Genomic DNA, 17732 nt, shown 5'->3' with positions numbered 1-17732 from the left:
TCTGGTTTCTTGCTTAGGTGATCTGTCTATTGCTGATAGGGGAGTGTTGAGGTCTCCTACTATTAGTGTATTTTTATCTATATGTCTCTTTATTGTGGTTAAGGGTTGGCTTGTGTATCTTGCTGCTCCCTTGTTGGGGGCATATATATTTATATTTGTCATATCCACTTGTTGGATACATCCTTTAAGAATAATATAGTGCCCTTCTGCATCTCTAACTATCGTCTTTAGTTTAAAATCCAATCTGTCTGATATGAGAATTGCTACCCCAGCTTTCTTTTGACGTCCATTGGCGTGAAAGATGGTATTCCATCCCTTTACTTTCAGTCTGAATGTGTCTTTAGGTTCAAAATGAGTCTCTTGTAGACAGCACATGGATGGGTCATGTCTTTTTATCCAATCTGCAACCCTGTGGTGTTTTATGGGACCATTTAGGCCATTCACATTGAGACCGATTATTGAGAGATATGATCTTAATGATGCCATGGTGCCAGTAGAGTCTTTGTTTCTATAGATTGTGACTTTCTGTTCTGTATCACTCTTGGGGCCCTTTTACTTTTATAGAACCCCCCTTAATATCTCCTATAGGGCTGGTTTCGTGGTTACGAAATTGTTCAATAACTGGCGATTCTGGAAGGTATCTATTTCTCCATCAATTCTGAATGACAGCCTTGCTGGATAAAGGATCCGTGGCTGCACGTTTTTCTCTGAAAGAGCTTTAAAAATCCCCCCCCCCCAACCCTTTTTCTCATTCCGGTCTGTGTAGACAGGTCTGACGTAATTCTGATGCCTTTGCCTTGGTACATGAGAAATTTCTTTGCCCTGGCCGCTTTCAATACTGTATCCTTGGATCTAATATTTGCGACATGCACTATGACGTGACGTGGCGTAGGTCTGTCATGGTTTAGCTTGGGAGGGGTCCTGTCAGCCTCAGATGTGAGCCGTAAAGCCAACAAACTGCCCAGGGATGACTTCTACTAACCCATCCTCCAATTCGCTGCTACGTTCTTCTGCCTCATTCACCCTGGCCGTCGGAGCCTCTAGTTTTGACTGCATTTGGCTCATGGAATTTTTAATTTCTGCCAGATTCGCTCTCATTTTCGCCCTTAGAGATTCTATATTCTCAGTAACATTCTCGTTAATTTTTTTTTTCAAGTCTACACATCATCTTGACCATTGTTACTCTGAATTCCATTTCTGATAATTAGGTTATATCCATATCCATTAGTTCTGTGGCAGAGGCCACAGACTCATTGTCTTTTCTTTGCTGAGGGGTACTTCTCCTTCACGTCATTCTGATGAGGAGAGGTTGCGGGGTTGTCCAGAGCCCAAATTATTGACCGGGACCCAGGCCGTGCACCCTTGTTTTATAGGGATCTTAGGGATGTGGGCTTCTTGATTTTTCAGCCTGCCTTCTGGAGGAGGGTCCTGCCGCGCCGATACTCCGGCAACCCTGTTTAGGTAGAGTCTCCGTGTCCCCTGTGAGGGGGGATGGGTATGGGCACACTGTGAGCGGGTATTTCCAGGCTTTTGATCTCTGGCGGCTTTCCCTGGCCGTTTGCTGTGCCTCTTCTGAGAGTCAGAGCAGCAGTGGCCGAATCTCAGCCTCTGTCTCAGAACAGAGGGATCGAGGACCGTTCTCCNACTTTAACTCTGTTTCTGTTGGTGCTGCTCCACCCTACAGCGTCCCGGGATGTGCTCCCCACACCCGGCGTCCCAGCCCTCACTTCCAGGGCCGGCGCGTCTCTGTCCTTTGTGTTTCTAACACCACTTGCCGCCAGCTGCCCCGTGCGCTCCCGGAGCTCCCGGTCTCAGTCTGGTTCCAGTGAGCACACCGGACCTCCGTTTCAGTCTGGTGGCGCGTTCCCCGGCTCAGGGTCTCAGTCTGCTCTCTCGGGGGTGCCGATCCGCAAGTCCACCCGCTCCCCCGTGCAGGTGGCTACCACTTCCCGGCGCCCGAACGCGACGGCTCCCTCCCCCTTCCCTGGGTGTTCAGGCTGGTCTGGTACCTATCCAACTCGACTCAGGGGACCGGCTGAAAAAGGGGTCCCATACTCCTCCGCCATCTTAACTCCCATCTACTATCTAGCTTTTTACAAAAAAAAGTTTGCTTGCCCTTGCTGGAGGGTCTGGCCCTTCATTCCCTGTGTGACCTCATCTGTCGGTATGCTGTGTCTCCATCTACTTTGATCACGTCAGCCAGGCACACTCTTACATCAGGACCTTTGCATCTGCTGTTTGCTCTGTGTGGAAAACTCTCTCCTCGATATGTGCATAGCTGTGGCTCATTTTCCCTTTTCCTTTACATCTTTACTAAAATGTTATGTTCACAGTTTGGCTTTTACCGAGCACTTCATTTAGAATTGCAGTCTCACCCCCATTCCTATACCCCTTTCCCTCTTTTGTTTTTTTTCCATTGGATTTATTACCACTGACATACAGTGTATTTTACTTATATTCTGTCTCTTCTCATAGACTATAAACTCAATGAGGGCTGAGATTTTTGTCTCTTTTTTTCACTGCCATATTCCCAGGATAATACCTAGCACATAGAACCTTTCATGAAATATTCATTGAATTAATGGTAATGGATTAGAGTTATTCTGAGAACCAACATTAAAAAAAAAAAGAGCTTTCAGGTGCCTGGGTAGCTCATTCGGTTAAGTGTCTGCCTACATCTCAGGTCATGATTTCAGGGTCCTGGGATCGAACCCCACATCGGACTCCCTGCTCAGCAGGGAGTCTTCTTCTCCCTCTGCCTCTGCCACTCCCCTTGCTTGTGCTCTGTCTCTCTCTCTCTCAAATAAATTAATTTTTTTTAAAAAAGAGCTTTCTGTCAAAAATTTCAATTCAGTTACCTTTGAGGAACTTTGAGATAGGCCTTGCCTCAGATCTGTGGATATATAATAATATTAGATCCTTGCCGAGAAGGCGACCAGAAACATGGAAATAAGTGAAATTAAATGGAAGATGGGACTAATTGTCATTCTCTTCCCTTGCTGATTAAAAGCTGTTGAGTTGGTGCTTGCTTCGGCAGCACATATACTAAATTTTGAACAATACAGGGAAGATTAGCATAGCCCCCACAAAAGGATGACAGGCAAATTTGTGAAGTGTTCCATATTTAAAACAAAAACTGTTAATCATTGAAAGCATTTTTTGGTAGAACTTAACAGTGTTTATATAAAACTCTACATTGTTAATGATTTTATATTCTATATTGAAATCTTTCTTTTTTATTATGGCTTATTATCTGTATATTGTTTTGGATACAATGCCATAAAAATAAAAATACTTCTTTAAAGCAGCTCTTAAATAATTCAAAAACATTATAATTAGACATAAAACATGTAAAACTATTATTTTTAGTTTCTTGTATACTTTTGGGGATGATATCATAGAAATTGATGTATTTTTAAAAGATTTTATTTACTTATTTGACAGAGGGAGCACAAGCAGGGGGAGTGGCAGGCAAAGGGAGAGGCAGGCTTCCCGCTGAGCAGGGAGCCTAATGCAGGGCTCTATGTCAGGACCCTGGGGTCATGACCTGAGACGAAGTCAGACGCTTAACCAACTAGAACCACCCAGGTACCCCTGAAATTGATATTTTTAAGCCAAGGGTAGGTGTTTAGGTGGTATAATGAAATTTCACATCTTAGTTTTTATATTAAGTGAGTGTGAATGGAGCTGTTCTTGGGATGGTAAAGGAGAGGGAGTGTCGGTGTGTGTTCACAAACCCAATATCTGTATATTCTCTCTGTAGCATTTTATGCATAATATAGATGTTTAATATGTAATACTTCAGCAATATCATTTTGCTTCTAAGTAGCGTATTTTTAAGCCCTTTTTTTTTAAAGATTATTTATTTTAGAGAGTGTGAAACAAGCAGGAGGTGGGGCAGAGGGAGAGAGGGAGAGACAATCTGAAGCCGGCTCTGCGCTGAGTGTGGAGCCTGACACAGGGCTCGATATCAGGACCCTGAGATCATGACCTGAGCTGTAACCAAGAGTCGGATGGTCAACTGAGCTTGCCAGGTGCCCCTTTTACGCTCTTTTTCTAGCTTAAAATTATTTTTTCCAATGAAAACACAAATAGCTGAGTCAGATTTGATTTTTGGTATTTCTTTAAACCTGACAATAGTAGCATTCTGGTTTTTTTCTTAAATTTGCATGGGAGATTTTTATGGTAGGGCAACTGGTTACACTAGCATTATGTATGTCTTTTTGACACAGAAAAAGCCACTAGAACTGTAGTTTCTGAAAAAAGTATTGATGGCTTCTTAATAAAATGTGAGTTTTTAAAGAAGGAAAACAAGAATTACCCCTTTCTAGATAATTTTTTAGGTGCTTAAAGATAAGGAAAGTGTTCATTTTTCATTGCTTACTTATTGTTTTGTAGCGTTAAACTGTGTTTTCCCTTAGTGACATGTTTTGGGTAGATTTGTCAATAGAGGGGGCATACTTAGTTTCCTTTGTATGCATGTGTTCAACATGTATTTAATGAGCATATGTACACTAGGAGGAACTATGCTAGGTGTTGTGAATTATGAAAATGTAGCAAACATGGACCTTGAACTCTAGGAAGGCATTTTTTAAAAAAGATTTTTGAAGTTTTTTGTTGTTTGTTTGTTTTTTAAAGATTTTATTTATTTATTTGACGGAGAGAGAGATAGCCAGTGAGAGAGGGAACACAAACAGGGGGAGTGGGAGAGGAAGAAGCAGGCTCCCAGCGGAGGAGCCTGATGCGGGGCTCGATCCCAGAATGCTGGGATAACACCCTGAGCCGAAGGCAGATGCCTAACAACTGAGCCACCCAGGCGCCCCGTTGGTTTGTTTTTTTTTAAATTAATCTCCACATCCAGTGTGGGGCTCGAACTTACACTCCTGAGATCAAGAGTCATAGGCTTTGAGCCAACCAAGCACCCCTAGGAAGGCATTTTCATAGGTCTAATGAGATATAAATGTGGTTCACACTAATATGAAGAACAAATTAACATGTCATAAGATATATTTAGTAAAAGTGGGTATGGGAGCTAAGGGGGGTCAGGAGTAGTTATGACCTAACAGATTTACCTAAGTTTGAGTTTGGATTTTAAGAGGCAGAGGCTGAGGGAACAATGACAGAGTAAATTGTGGCAGATTTAGTAGATCGGATGTGATCCTGAGAATTCTGTATTTTCAACCAGCTCCCAAGTGATGCTGATGATGTGTGTTCATGGATCACACTTTGAATAGCAAGGTGGTAGACCACATTTTATAAAACTTTGTGACAGAGACCAGTAGAGATCGGTCTGTCTTCCATTTTTGCTTTTCTCTCTTCTTACACATTAATTTATTAATGTCTGTGTGAGAGTGGAGAGCGTTCAATCTATTATTCATAATTTCATTGTTATAATAGTTGGGAACTCATCAATTGAGAATTTTAAGGATTAATTCATTTATGAATCTCTCTCCTTTCTCATGTTCCTGTTTGAAGAAAAATAAAAATATAAGTTCACTTAGAATTTAACTCCAGTTAATTAATTCAGGCATAATAATCTGAGAGAGTCAAAAAAATCTATACTAAACCATTTAAATCCTTTTCTTTCTGTTTGCCCTTTAAGGTATGGATTTACTAACATATTTGGGTTTTCTTGTCAGTTTGGATTTAAATCAAATTACATATTGATCTATTTATAAGTAAAAAGAAGGTAATTTTATGTTTCACAGATTCTGTTATGTCTCAGAATATTTATTTCTGAGTATACATTGTAGTAACATCTTTTGTTTTTACTCTTAACATATGTTTTGATGATACTGCCCTTTGTGTTCTTTACCTAAGAAACAGTATTGGAAAGGATATTAGCGAGGCAACAAAGTTGGGTGTATTCATCCACTCTAGTTCATTTATGAATTCAGAACTCTACATGCACCTGTGCTTGCATGTACACATACACATAATACAAGGAGGTGGTGTAGGAAAGACAATAGGAGAGAGATTGATTTAATCCTCTTATAATTTTCTATACTTTTCTTGGTTGCCTGACTTATATAAAAACATTTTATTTTCATATATAATTATCCTTTATTCTGTAGAGTGAAATGTAGAGGTAATAGAAAACTAAGATAAAGAAAGGAAATTGAAAATATAAAAAGAAAATGTTAGGAAGTAGAAAATTAAAGATCGAGAAAATAAGGGAAACTTAAATGTGCCATACTGGACTACCATTAGTGTGATACAGATGAAGACCCTATTTTGAGATAAAACCACATCTTATTTTTAAAAATCTGTTTATTTATTTATTTTAGAGAGAGAGTGTGCATGTGTGTGCATGTGAGCAGGAGAAGGGTCAGAGGGAGAGGGAGAGGGAGAGAGAATCTCAAGTAGACCCTGTACTGACCGCAGAGCCCCATAGAGGGCTTGATCTCATGACCCTGAGATCACGATCTGAGCTAAAATCAAGAGTTCGCCGCTTAACTGACTTAGCCACCCAGGTTAAACTTTAAAAATAACTTGTTTTTTAAAAATATTTTGTCTATTGGGGCATCTGGGTGGCTCAGGCCATGTTCTCACAGTTGTGAGATCGAGCCCCGAGTTGGGCTCTGCGCTCAGTTTGGAGTCTGCTTGAGATTCTTTACCTCATCCTTCCCTCTCCCTTTTCCTCCCCCCACTTGTGTGTGCTCTCTCTCTCTCTAAAATAAATAAATAAAATATATAAAAAAATATTTAGTCTATTTTAGGAAATTTAGAAACTACAGAAAACCATTGGGAAAAAAATTAAGAACATCTTTTTTCCTTTTTAATATTCTAATTTTTAATTTTTTTGGTTATCCGTGTGTGTATGTGTATGCATATATGTTTAGGATCATGCTTTGAATTCAGCTTGGTATTCTATATTTGCTACCTAGCATTTTATCATGTCTTTTTGGAGTTGATGGAGATAATCATTAAAATCGTATGACCAATATTTTGAAAATCAAAATAAACATTTTTGGTTTTTAAACACACATTACAAGTTGGATTGGAATGGTTGTTGGGGTAGGATAGGGGCAGTGGGATTTTTTAATTCTCTTTTCTGAAATACAACTAAAAATACCTTGACCTAGTTCTGTGACTTGGGGGTAAAGTCAGAAATTTAAAAAGTCACTAACTTTCAGATAATAATTATGATAAAAAGTGCTGAAGAATGAAATGGGTTTTGATTGGATCAAAACTTAAGCCTATGAAGTTGGCGCTCCAACCAAAAAATACACAAGCAATTTCAATTAGGTTTCTTACTCCCTGTGTTATCATGCTGCATGTAACCAGGTTACTACTACAGGCATTAGTGGTTGCTAGCACCATCTGGAATAATCCACAGATGTAGAGTGAGAAGAACTTTATACCATCCAAAATTTTTTTCTCTCTTAAAACAGAGAGCAAAATGTTTGTACCTGGTAAAGCAATGTTATGAGGAATTTAATTTTGAGAAAGAGCAATTTGATTCATGAAAACAAAATCTTGCTTCATTTTTTGGTCTTTTCTAATGCAAAGGTCCTAATCTGATATCTATAACTGATATCAGATTAATAAAAATGGAATTATTAGCACAGAAAATTAAATAATGAGGAGAATCAAATATAAACATGACTTACATTTCTGTTTCTTCTGGTAACTACTTTTATTATATTCTCTGTGATTGAATCTTTCTGTGAATATTCAAGATGGCAGAAAGCACAGATCTGAAATGTGACCTTGGCATAGCTTATTATTGTGCACTTCCATTAGAGAATGACTTTTTATCCTATCATCTATGTCATTAATTTACTATTGGATTTTAAATTAATTTTTTATAGTTAAAATTCTATGCTGAAGAAGCATTTAGAAATTATTTTTTAAAAATTTTGTTGCCTATAGGTAGAATTATATTCAAATCAACCAAAGGAGAATATATGTTTCAAAATCTTGTAGAGAGGGGTGCCCGGGTGTCTCAGTCGTTAAACGTCTGCCTTCGGCTCAGGTCATGATCCTAGGGTCCTGGGATTGAGCCCCACATCGGGCTCCCTGCTCCACTGGGAGCCTGCTTCTTCCTCTCCCACTCCCCCTGCTTGTGTTCCCTCTCTTGCTGGCTTCTCTCTCTCTGTCAAATAAATAAAATCTTAAGTAAATAAATAACAAAATCTTGTAAAGAGGATTCCACAGTTTTGTTTTTGACAGTATTATTAACTGTATTCTCTGAGAGCCTTCCTTACAGAAAACAATAAAAATGCCAGAATATTTTCATTAATTTTATAAATGTATAGTTAAGCTTTAAGAAAGTAATTTATAGAGGTACAAATGCAAAATATAAAAGATAGGGTTAGTCTTGTGACAAAATTAGTTTAACATTGGAAAATCTCAAAAGCATGTCAATAAAATAACTATTCACATATTCACAACTAAAGTGACAACTTTTGGCAGAAAAGGAAAAATAAAAAGTTTCCACAGAAAAAAGTTAACAAATATTCTAGTTAATTATGAAATGTAAAAAGCATTTCATTGAATCAAGAGGACAAAGATACCCACTCTCACTACTTCTTTTCATCATGGTTCTGGAAATTCTAGGAATTTCAATAAGAACAGATAAAAAGAATGTAAAGATTTAAAAAATCCTTATATAAGTGTCTCCCTGAAATACCCAAAAGAATACACAGAAAAATTATTAGCAGAAACATTTACCAAGTTAGTTCCTTGTAAACCCACATGTAGAAATGAAGTGTGTGTCCACATGCCAGGAAGAAAACATTAGAATAAAATTAATTTAATAAAATATATCACCGGAATAATTTATTCAGGAAAGGTTCATCTGTGTTTGGGACTATTAGATGAAAAGTTGATGAAAGGTGAATTTTATAGACAGAAGAGAAGACTGTTACTACCAATACACTGATGAATCCTAGCTTCATTAAGAATGGGAAACCAGACACTATACGCTTTCTCATGTGAGGCAATATGAAGTATACAATGCCATTATTTACTATTATGACTTACAAAGTTAAAACTGAATCTGGTCAAGTCTTTCAGGCTAACTCTCAGTATCTAAAAAAGAAAAAAGGAAAAGCAGGAAATGAGTTAAAGGACTCCATGAAGAAACAGCCGATAACCCAAAATGTAAGTCATTTTACAAGAACAACTGAAGTCCATTTCTTTAAGAAGTCAGTGGCATTAAATAAGGGAGCAGAGGAAGAAGTAAGGGACTTTTCTCTAGAATAATAGAGCTTTGAAGGATTTAACAAACACAATGCTGTGTACCCTTTCATGAATTCTGACTCAAACAAGCCAACTGTGAAAAGATGTCTTTTGAGACAACTGGGGGACATTGAATATGGACTGCACATTAGATAATGACAAATGTCAATTTTATCAATACTTACATTCTTGAAAACTACTTTTTTGGGAGTACTTTGTATAAGGAACTGTGTGTAATAATGTGGTGTCCAGAATTTAAAATGACAACAAAACTATATATAAGGTACCTAGGAATAAAATAAATGGAACTATTTTATTGAAGAAATTAAAACACTTTGTTGAAAACCTTTCAAGAATAGCTAAGTAACTAGAGAGACATACCATGTCAATGAATTGAAAAGTTCAAGAGCATTAAAATGTCTTTTCTTTCCAAATTGATTTATAGATTCAGTGCAGTTTCAATAAAAATCCCAAAGGCTGCTGCTGAGTTTTAATTGCTGTTGTTGATTGGTTGATTGGCTGGTTTTATGGGGCTTGACAGTCTGGTTCTGAAATTTATATGAGAAGTCTAAAGGGCCAGGAAATGCCAAGATGGTCCTGAATAAGAACAAGATAGGCAGGCTTGCCTGAAATAACTATTGAGACTTCTTATAAAGGCATAATAATTAAGGAAGTATAGATTTGGCACAGTAATACACAAAGATACCAGAGAGGCATAAAATAGGCAAACATGTTTACCAAAACTTTATATATGACTGTTGTGACAATGCATGTTAGTGCTGCTGGGACAGTTAGTTATCTATATATGTAAAAAATGAAATTTTATTCTTACCTCATATCGTACCTGAAAAATGAAATTATATCTTTAGCTCATACTATATACAACATTGGTGTCAAACGGATTAATGACTTCAGTGTGAAAGACAAAGGTACAGAATTTTTAAGAGACTATCTTTATGAGCTTGGGATAGGGAAGATATTGTGAAAAAGTCACAAAATTGTAAACCATAAAGAAGATTGGTACATTTGATACAATAAAACATTTTAAATTTTACAATTGAAAACATACCATAAAGCTATTAAAGGAATAATTCATAGATTGGAAGAAAATATTTGTATAATATATAACAGATAAGGGATTATTATACAAAATATATAAAGAATACTTACAAGTCATGAAGAAAAAGATACCTAATTTAAAAATGGGCAAAATACGTAAATAGCTATTTCAGAGATGTGGAAACAGAAATGGCCAAATCCCATATGAAAAGATGTTCAGAACTACTGGGGAAGATGACAGAGTAGGAGGACCCTAAGCTCACCTTATCCAATGGATACAACTAGATAACAACCACATAACTCCAAACAACCTAGAAAATGACCTGAAGACTGGCAGAACAGACTCTCCATAGCTAAATGTAGAGAAGAGGTCACATTGAAAAGGGTAGGAAGGGTGGAAGAGTGGTCAGTTGCTAAATGGACCCACAGGATTTTCTGCGGGAGGGAGGAATGCCTGAGACATGTGGAGATCAAAGAAACAGACTCTCGACACTTAGGGAGCCTGCAAAGGGAGGAGGAATTCCCATAACGTTTGTTTTTGGAAAACAGAGGTGCTGAATTTAATGAATTTTTTTTAAAGATTTTATTTATTTTACAGAGAGAGAGAGTGAGGGAACACAAGCAGGGGGAGTAGGAGAGGGAGAAGCAGGCTCCCAGCAGAGCAGGGAGCCCGATGTGGGCCTTGATCCCAGGACCCTGGGATCATGACTTGAGCAGAAGGCAGACGCTTAATGACTGAGCCATCCAGGTGCCCCCGAATTTCTATGAATTCTTATAGTCAGTGGGGCTTAAAACCTGGAAATTTGAAAATCAGGAGGCTCTTGGGAGAGCCAGTAGGGTGAGAGGAAACTGAGTCCCCCACTTTTAAAGAGAAAGTACAACAAATAGTCCCCTAGAGATACAGCATAGAAGCAATAGTTTGAAAAACACCTAGGGTATGCTGGAGGGAGATTTGTTTACTAGTCTCAGAGTGTGTGCTGAAAGGAGAAGCATCCTTGTGAGGTTTCTTCCGGAACAAAGAAGCTGTTGTGCACCCTTCCCCTGCCCAACCCATAAGCATGAACACATGGCCACCTGTGGGAACAAGCACAATGTCTATACTTGCTACCAGCTTGCTAACAGTGGACATGCGCCCTCCAGCCAGGCCCCGGCACCAGGTCCACTCTCTCAGCAGATCCACACAAACCTTGCTAACACTGTGCATCTCATCCCTGCATTCCTTCCAACCCAGCTTGCCTCGGTCCCAGTCAGCTGCAGGTCCCCTCCACCCAGCATGGGTGTTCCTGGCACCTCATGCCCTGCCCCATGTTTTTCTGTAGTTTTGTGCTACTGCATTTCTAGCAAATGCCTAGTGTGACTCAATTAAAGCCCAAGGCATCCCTAGACAGGTTCACTAACAACACAGGATCCTGCCCACAAAAGGCAAAGGTAGCCATTGTAGCTGATGGAACTGAAGGCAAAAGGGGCTCAGCTTCAACAGCAGGGCACATAAAGCACACAAAGGAGACACCCATGAAGCACCAGGTTCTGGTGAACAGGGGATATTGTGTCTAGGGCAGTATAGGACCTCTTCTGCATAAGGCCATTATTTCAAGAGCAGAAGATGTGGCTGACTTCCTAACATAGAGAAACAGTCACAGAGAGTTAGACAATATGAGGAGACCGAGGAATGTATCCCAGATGATAGAACAGGACCAAATCACAGCAAGAGACCTAAACAAAATGGAGATAAGTAATATGACTGATAAGAGAATTTAAATAATGGTTAAAAAGATACTGGACTTGAGAAAAGAGTGGAAGACCTCAGCAAGACCCTTAACAAAGAGATAGAAAACATAAAAAAAGAACCAAATCAGAGATGAACTCAATAACTGAAATAAAGAATACACTATATGGGGCGCCTGGGTGACTAAGTTGAGTGTTCAACTCGTTATTTTAGCTCAGGTTATGATCTCATGGGTCGTGGGATTGAGCCCCATGTTGGGCTCCATGCTTAGTGGGGGAGTTTGTTTGGGTTTCTCTCCTCTGCCCCTTCTGCCCTCTCTCTCCTCTGGAATAAATAAATCTTTTAAAAAAAAAAAAAAGAAGGAAAAGAAAAGAAACTATATAGAATAAATAGACTAGAGGACGTGGAAGGACGCATCAGCAACTTGGAGGACAGAGTAATGGAAAGCAATCAAGCTGAACAGGAGAGAGAAAAATATAATAAAAAATGAAAATAGACTTAGGGAATTCATTAACACCGTCAAGTGTAATAATATTTGTATTACAGGGATTGTAGAAGGAGGAGAGAGAGAAAAGAGAGTAGAAAATTTATTTGAAGAAATAATAGTGAAAACTTACCAAATTGGGGAAAGAAACAGAAATCCAGATCCAGAAAGCACAGAGAACCCACAACAAAATCAACCCAAGGAGGTCCACAAAAGGCACATAGTAATTAAAATGGCAGAAAGTAGTGATAGAGAATTTTAAAAGCAGCAAGAAAAAAGAAAACAGTTACATAGAAGGGAAACCACATAACGCTACCAGCTGACTTTTCAGTAGAAACTTTGCAGGCCAGAAGGGAGTGGCATGATATATTCAAAGTCCTGAAAGAAAAAACCTGCAGCCACGAATACGCTATCCAGCTAGGCTATCATTCAAAATAGAAGGAGAGATAAAGAGTTTTTCCCAGACAAACAAAAGTTAATTCATGACCACTAAACCAGTCCTACAAGAAATATCAAAGGGTACTAAGTTGAAAAGAAAGACCATAAGCAGGAGTAAGGAAAATATGAAGCACAAAAGCAATAAAATTAAGTATATCTATAAAAATCAGCCAAAGGATCCACACAATAAAGAGATGTAAAGTATGACACCATATGCCTAAAATGCGGTGGGTGTGGGGGGAAGGAGTAGAGAATGGGCTCAAACGTAAGTGACCATCAACTTAATATAGACTGCTATGTGCATAAGATGTTGTATATAAACGTAATGGTAATCACAAAGCAAAAACTGGTAATAGATATGCAGAGAATAAAGAGAAAGGAATCCAAGTATATCACTAAAGAAAGTCAACAAATTGTGAGAGCAAAAGAAGAACTGCAAAAACAACCATGAAACAAGTAACAAAATAGCAATAAATACATACCTATCAAAAATTACTTCCAATATAAATGGACTAAATGCTCTAATCAAAAGATATAGGGTGACAAAGTAGATAAAAAAAGCAAGACCCATCTGTATGCTACCTATAAGAGACTCATTTCAGACCTACAGATACATGCAGATGAAAAGTGATGGGTTGCAAAAGCTCTTATCATGCAAATCAAAATGAAAAAGCTGAGGTAGCAATACTTAGACAAAATAGACTTTAAAACTAAGGCTGTAACAAGAGACAAAGAAGAACACTATATATCATTATAAAGGGAAGAGTTCAACAAGGCTTAGTAATTGTGGCAATTGTAAATATGTATGCACCCAACATGGCAGCACCCAGATACATAAAACAGCTAAAAACAAACGTAAAGGAAATAATTGATAGTAGTATAATAATAGTAGGGACTTCAACACTCCACTTACATCAATGGACAGATCATCTAAACAGAAAATAACAAGGAAACAGTGGCTGTGAAGGACACATTGGACCAGATAGATCTAACAGATACATTCGGAACATTACATCCTAACACAGTAGAATACACCTTTTTTTCAAGTGCAGATGGTTACATTCTCCATAATAGATCACATATTAGGCTACAAAACAAGTCTCAACAAACTCAAAAAGGTCAAAGTCCTACAATGTCCTTTCCAACCACAACACTATGAAACTAGAAATCAGCCATAAGAAAAAAATCTGGAAAGACTACAAATATATGGAGGTTAAACAACATGCTACTAAAATGAAATAAAAAAGGAAATAAAAAGGTATATGGAGACAAATGTAAATGAAAAGACAGTGGTCCAAAACTTTTAGGAAGCAGCAAAAGCAAGTCTAAGAAGAAAGATTATAGCAATAGAGGCCTACTTCAAGAAGCAAGGAAAACCTCAAATAACCCTCCTATAGTAGCTAGGAAAAGAAGAACAAACAAAACCCAAAACCAGTGGAAGGAAGGAAATAATAAATAGAGCAGAAATAAATGAAATATAAACTAAAAAAGACCCCAATAGAACAAATCAATGAAACCAGGAGCTGGTTCTTTGAAAAGATCAAGATTGATAAACCTTTAACCTGACTCCTCACCAGAAAGAGAGGACTCAGATAAACAAAATCAGAAATGAAAGAGGAGCAATAACAACTGAAACCACAGAAATACGAGGTATAGTTATAAGAGAATATTTTGAAAAATTATATGCCAACAAATTGGACAACCTAGAAGAAATGGATAAATTCCTAGAAACCTGTTACTCACCAAAACTGAAATAAGAAGAAATAGAAAATTTGAACATACTGATTACCAGGAATGAAATTAAGTCAGTAATCAAAACCTCCTAACACAAAAGTTGAGGACTAGACGTTTTTAGAGATGAATTCTACCAAGCATTTAAAGAGGAGTCAATACTTATTCTTCTGCAAACTATTCCAAAAAATAGAAGACAAAGAAAGAAAAGCTTCCAGATTCATTCTGTGAGGCCAGCACTACCCTGATACCAAAACCAGTTAAAGACTCCACTAAAAAAGAGAACTGCAGGCCAGTATCTCTAATGAATGTAGTTGCAAAAATCCTCAACAAAATACTATCAAACCAAATCCAACAATACATTTTAAAAAATCACTCACCACCACAAGCAGGATTTATTCCTGGGATGCAAGATTGGTTCAATAGTCATAAATTAATGCGATATGTCACATCAACAAGAGAAAGGATAAAAACCACATGATCATTTCAATAGATGGAGAAGAAGCTTTTGACAAAGTACAACATCCATTCATGATAAAAACTCTCAACAAAGTAGCTTTAGAGGGAACATACTTCAACATAGTAAAGGCCATATATGAAAAACCCACAGCATACATCATCCTCAATGAGGAAAAGGTGAGAGCTTTTCTCCTAAGCTCAGGAACAAGACAGGGATATCCATTCTCACCACTTTCATTCAGCATAGTACTGGAAGTCCTAATCACAGCAGTCAGACAACAAAAAGAAATAAAGGCATCCAAATTGGCAAGGAAGAAATAAAACTTCCACTATTTGCAGATGACATGATACTGTGTACAGAAAGCCCTAAAGACTCCACCAAAAACCTACTAGAACTGGTAAATGAATTCAGTAAGGTCACAGTATACAAAACCAATGTATAGAAATGCAACGGATTTCTATACATTGATACTGAAGCAGCAGAAAGAGAAAATAAGAAAATAGTCCCATATATAATTGCACCAAAGTATAAAATACCTAGGAATAAACTTAACTAAAGAGGTAAAAAACCTGTACTCTGAAAACTGTGAAACATTGATGAAGGAAATGGAAGACAACACTAACACATGGGAAGATATTCCATGTTCGTGGATTGGAAGAACAAATACACTGAAAGTGTCCATACAGCCAAAGTAATGTATAGATTTAATGCAATCCCTATGAAAATAGCCATAGTATTTTTCAGAGTTAGAACAAATAATTCTAAAATTTGTATGGAACATAGAAGACCCTGAATAGCCAAAGTGATCTTGAAAAAGAACAAAACTAGAGATTTCAAGGTATAGTACAAAGCTGTAGTAATCCAAACAGTATGGTACTGGCATAAAAAATAGACGCATAGATCAATGAACAGAATAAAAAACTCAGAAACAAACCCACAATTACACCATCAATTAATCTTCTTTTTTTTTTTTAAACATTTTATTTATTTATTTGATAGAGATAGAGACAGCCAGCGAGAGAGGGAACGCAAGCAGGGGGAGTGGGAGAGGAAGAAGCAGGCTCATAGCAGAAGAGCCTGATGTGGGGCTCGATCCCAGAACGCCGGGATCACGCCCTGAGCCGAAGGCAGATGCTCAACCACTGTGCCACCCAGGCGCCCCCATCAATTAATCTTCTACAAGGGAGGCAAGAATATGCAGTGGGGAAAAAGACAGTCTGTTTAACAAATGCTGTTGGGAAAACCGGAGAGCTATGTGCAAAAGAGTGTACTTTCGTAGACCACTTTCTTAAACCATACACAAAAATAAATTCAGAATTGACTTAAGACCTGCATGTGAGACCTGAAACCTTAAAAATCCTGAAGAGAGCACAGACAGTAATTTCTCTGACATCAGCTGTAACAACATTTTTCTAGATATGTCTCCCGAGGCAAGGGAAACAAAAGCAAAAATAAACTATTGGGACCACATTAAAATAAAAAGCTTCTGCACAGCATAGGAAGCAATCAACAAAACAAGAAGAGAACTAGTGAATAGGAGAAGATATTTGCAAATGACATATCTGATTTAGGGTTAGTATTCAAAGTATATGAAGAACTTCTACAACTCAACATGAAAAAAACAATTTAAAAAAGGGCAGGAGACATGAATAGACATTTCTCCAAGGAAGACATACAGATTGTCAAAAGACACATAAAAGATAGCACCACTCATCATCAGGGAAACACAAATCAAAACTACAATGAGATATCACCTCATACCTGTCAGAATAGCTACAGTCAAAAACAACAGGTGTTCGTGAGGATGTAGAGAGAAAGGAACCCTTGTGTGCTGTTGGTGGGAAAGCAAACTGGTGCAGCCACTGTGGAAAACAGTATGGAGGTTCCTGAAAAAATAGAACTACCAAATGATTCAGTAATTTAGTTATCCAACTATTTACCCAAAGAATGTGAAAACACTAGTTTGAAAAGATACATGCAGTCTTATGTTTAATGCAGCATTAAGTAGACAAATTATGGAAGCAGCCCAAGTGTCTATGGATAGATGAATGGATAAAGAAGGTGTGATACACACACACACACACACACACACACACACACACACACACACACACAGAGGAATATTATTCAGCCATGAAAAGAATGAAATCTTGCCATTTCCCACAATGTAAATGGAGCTAGAGAGTATTATGCTGAGTGAAATAAGTCAGAGAAAGACAATACCATATGATTTCACTCATATGTGGAATTTAAGAAACACACAAATGAACAAAGAAAAAAGAGACAAAAAACAGACTCTTAACTATAAAGAACAAACTGCTGGTTACCAGAGAGGAGGTGAGTTGGGGGATGGGTAAAATAGGGGAAGGGGATTAAGAGTACACTTATCATGAAGAACACTGAGTAATGTATAGAATTGTTGAATCATGATATTGCACACCTGAAACTAAAATAACAATGTCTGTTAACTATACTGGAATTAAAATTTAAGAAAAGAGAAAAAAGAATAATGAAAAGATGTTCAGCTTCAGTAGTCAGCAACATGCATTTTAAAACTACGATGAGATATTATTTATATCAGATGGTTAATATTTAGAAAGTCAGATAGTACTAAGTGTTAATGATTTCCTAGTGGTGTAACAGGTATC

At 37.7% G+C, this 17732-nt stretch overlaps 1 protein-coding gene and 1 non-coding gene across 6 annotated transcripts in view; both read left to right on the top strand.

The window, feature by feature from the left end:
- The window catches only part of ERC1 (ELKS/RAB6-interacting/CAST family member 1), a 555538-nt gene that overhangs the window by 224074 nt on the left and 313732 nt on the right, over positions 1-17732 (top strand). The window lies entirely within an intron of this gene.
- LOC121105458 lies at positions 3022-3128 on the top strand. The gene has a single exon (XR_005837987.1). It is a non-coding gene; the product is annotated as a U6 spliceosomal RNA (small nuclear RNA).

This window comes from Ursus maritimus, unplaced genomic scaffold (genome assembly GCF_017311325.1).
Source record: "Ursus maritimus isolate PB19 unplaced genomic scaffold, ASM1731132v1 scaffold_26, whole genome shotgun sequence".
Lineage (NCBI taxonomy): Eukaryota > Metazoa > Chordata > Mammalia > Carnivora > Ursidae > Ursus > Ursus maritimus.
This window is presented reverse-complemented; position numbering and strand designations above follow the sequence as displayed.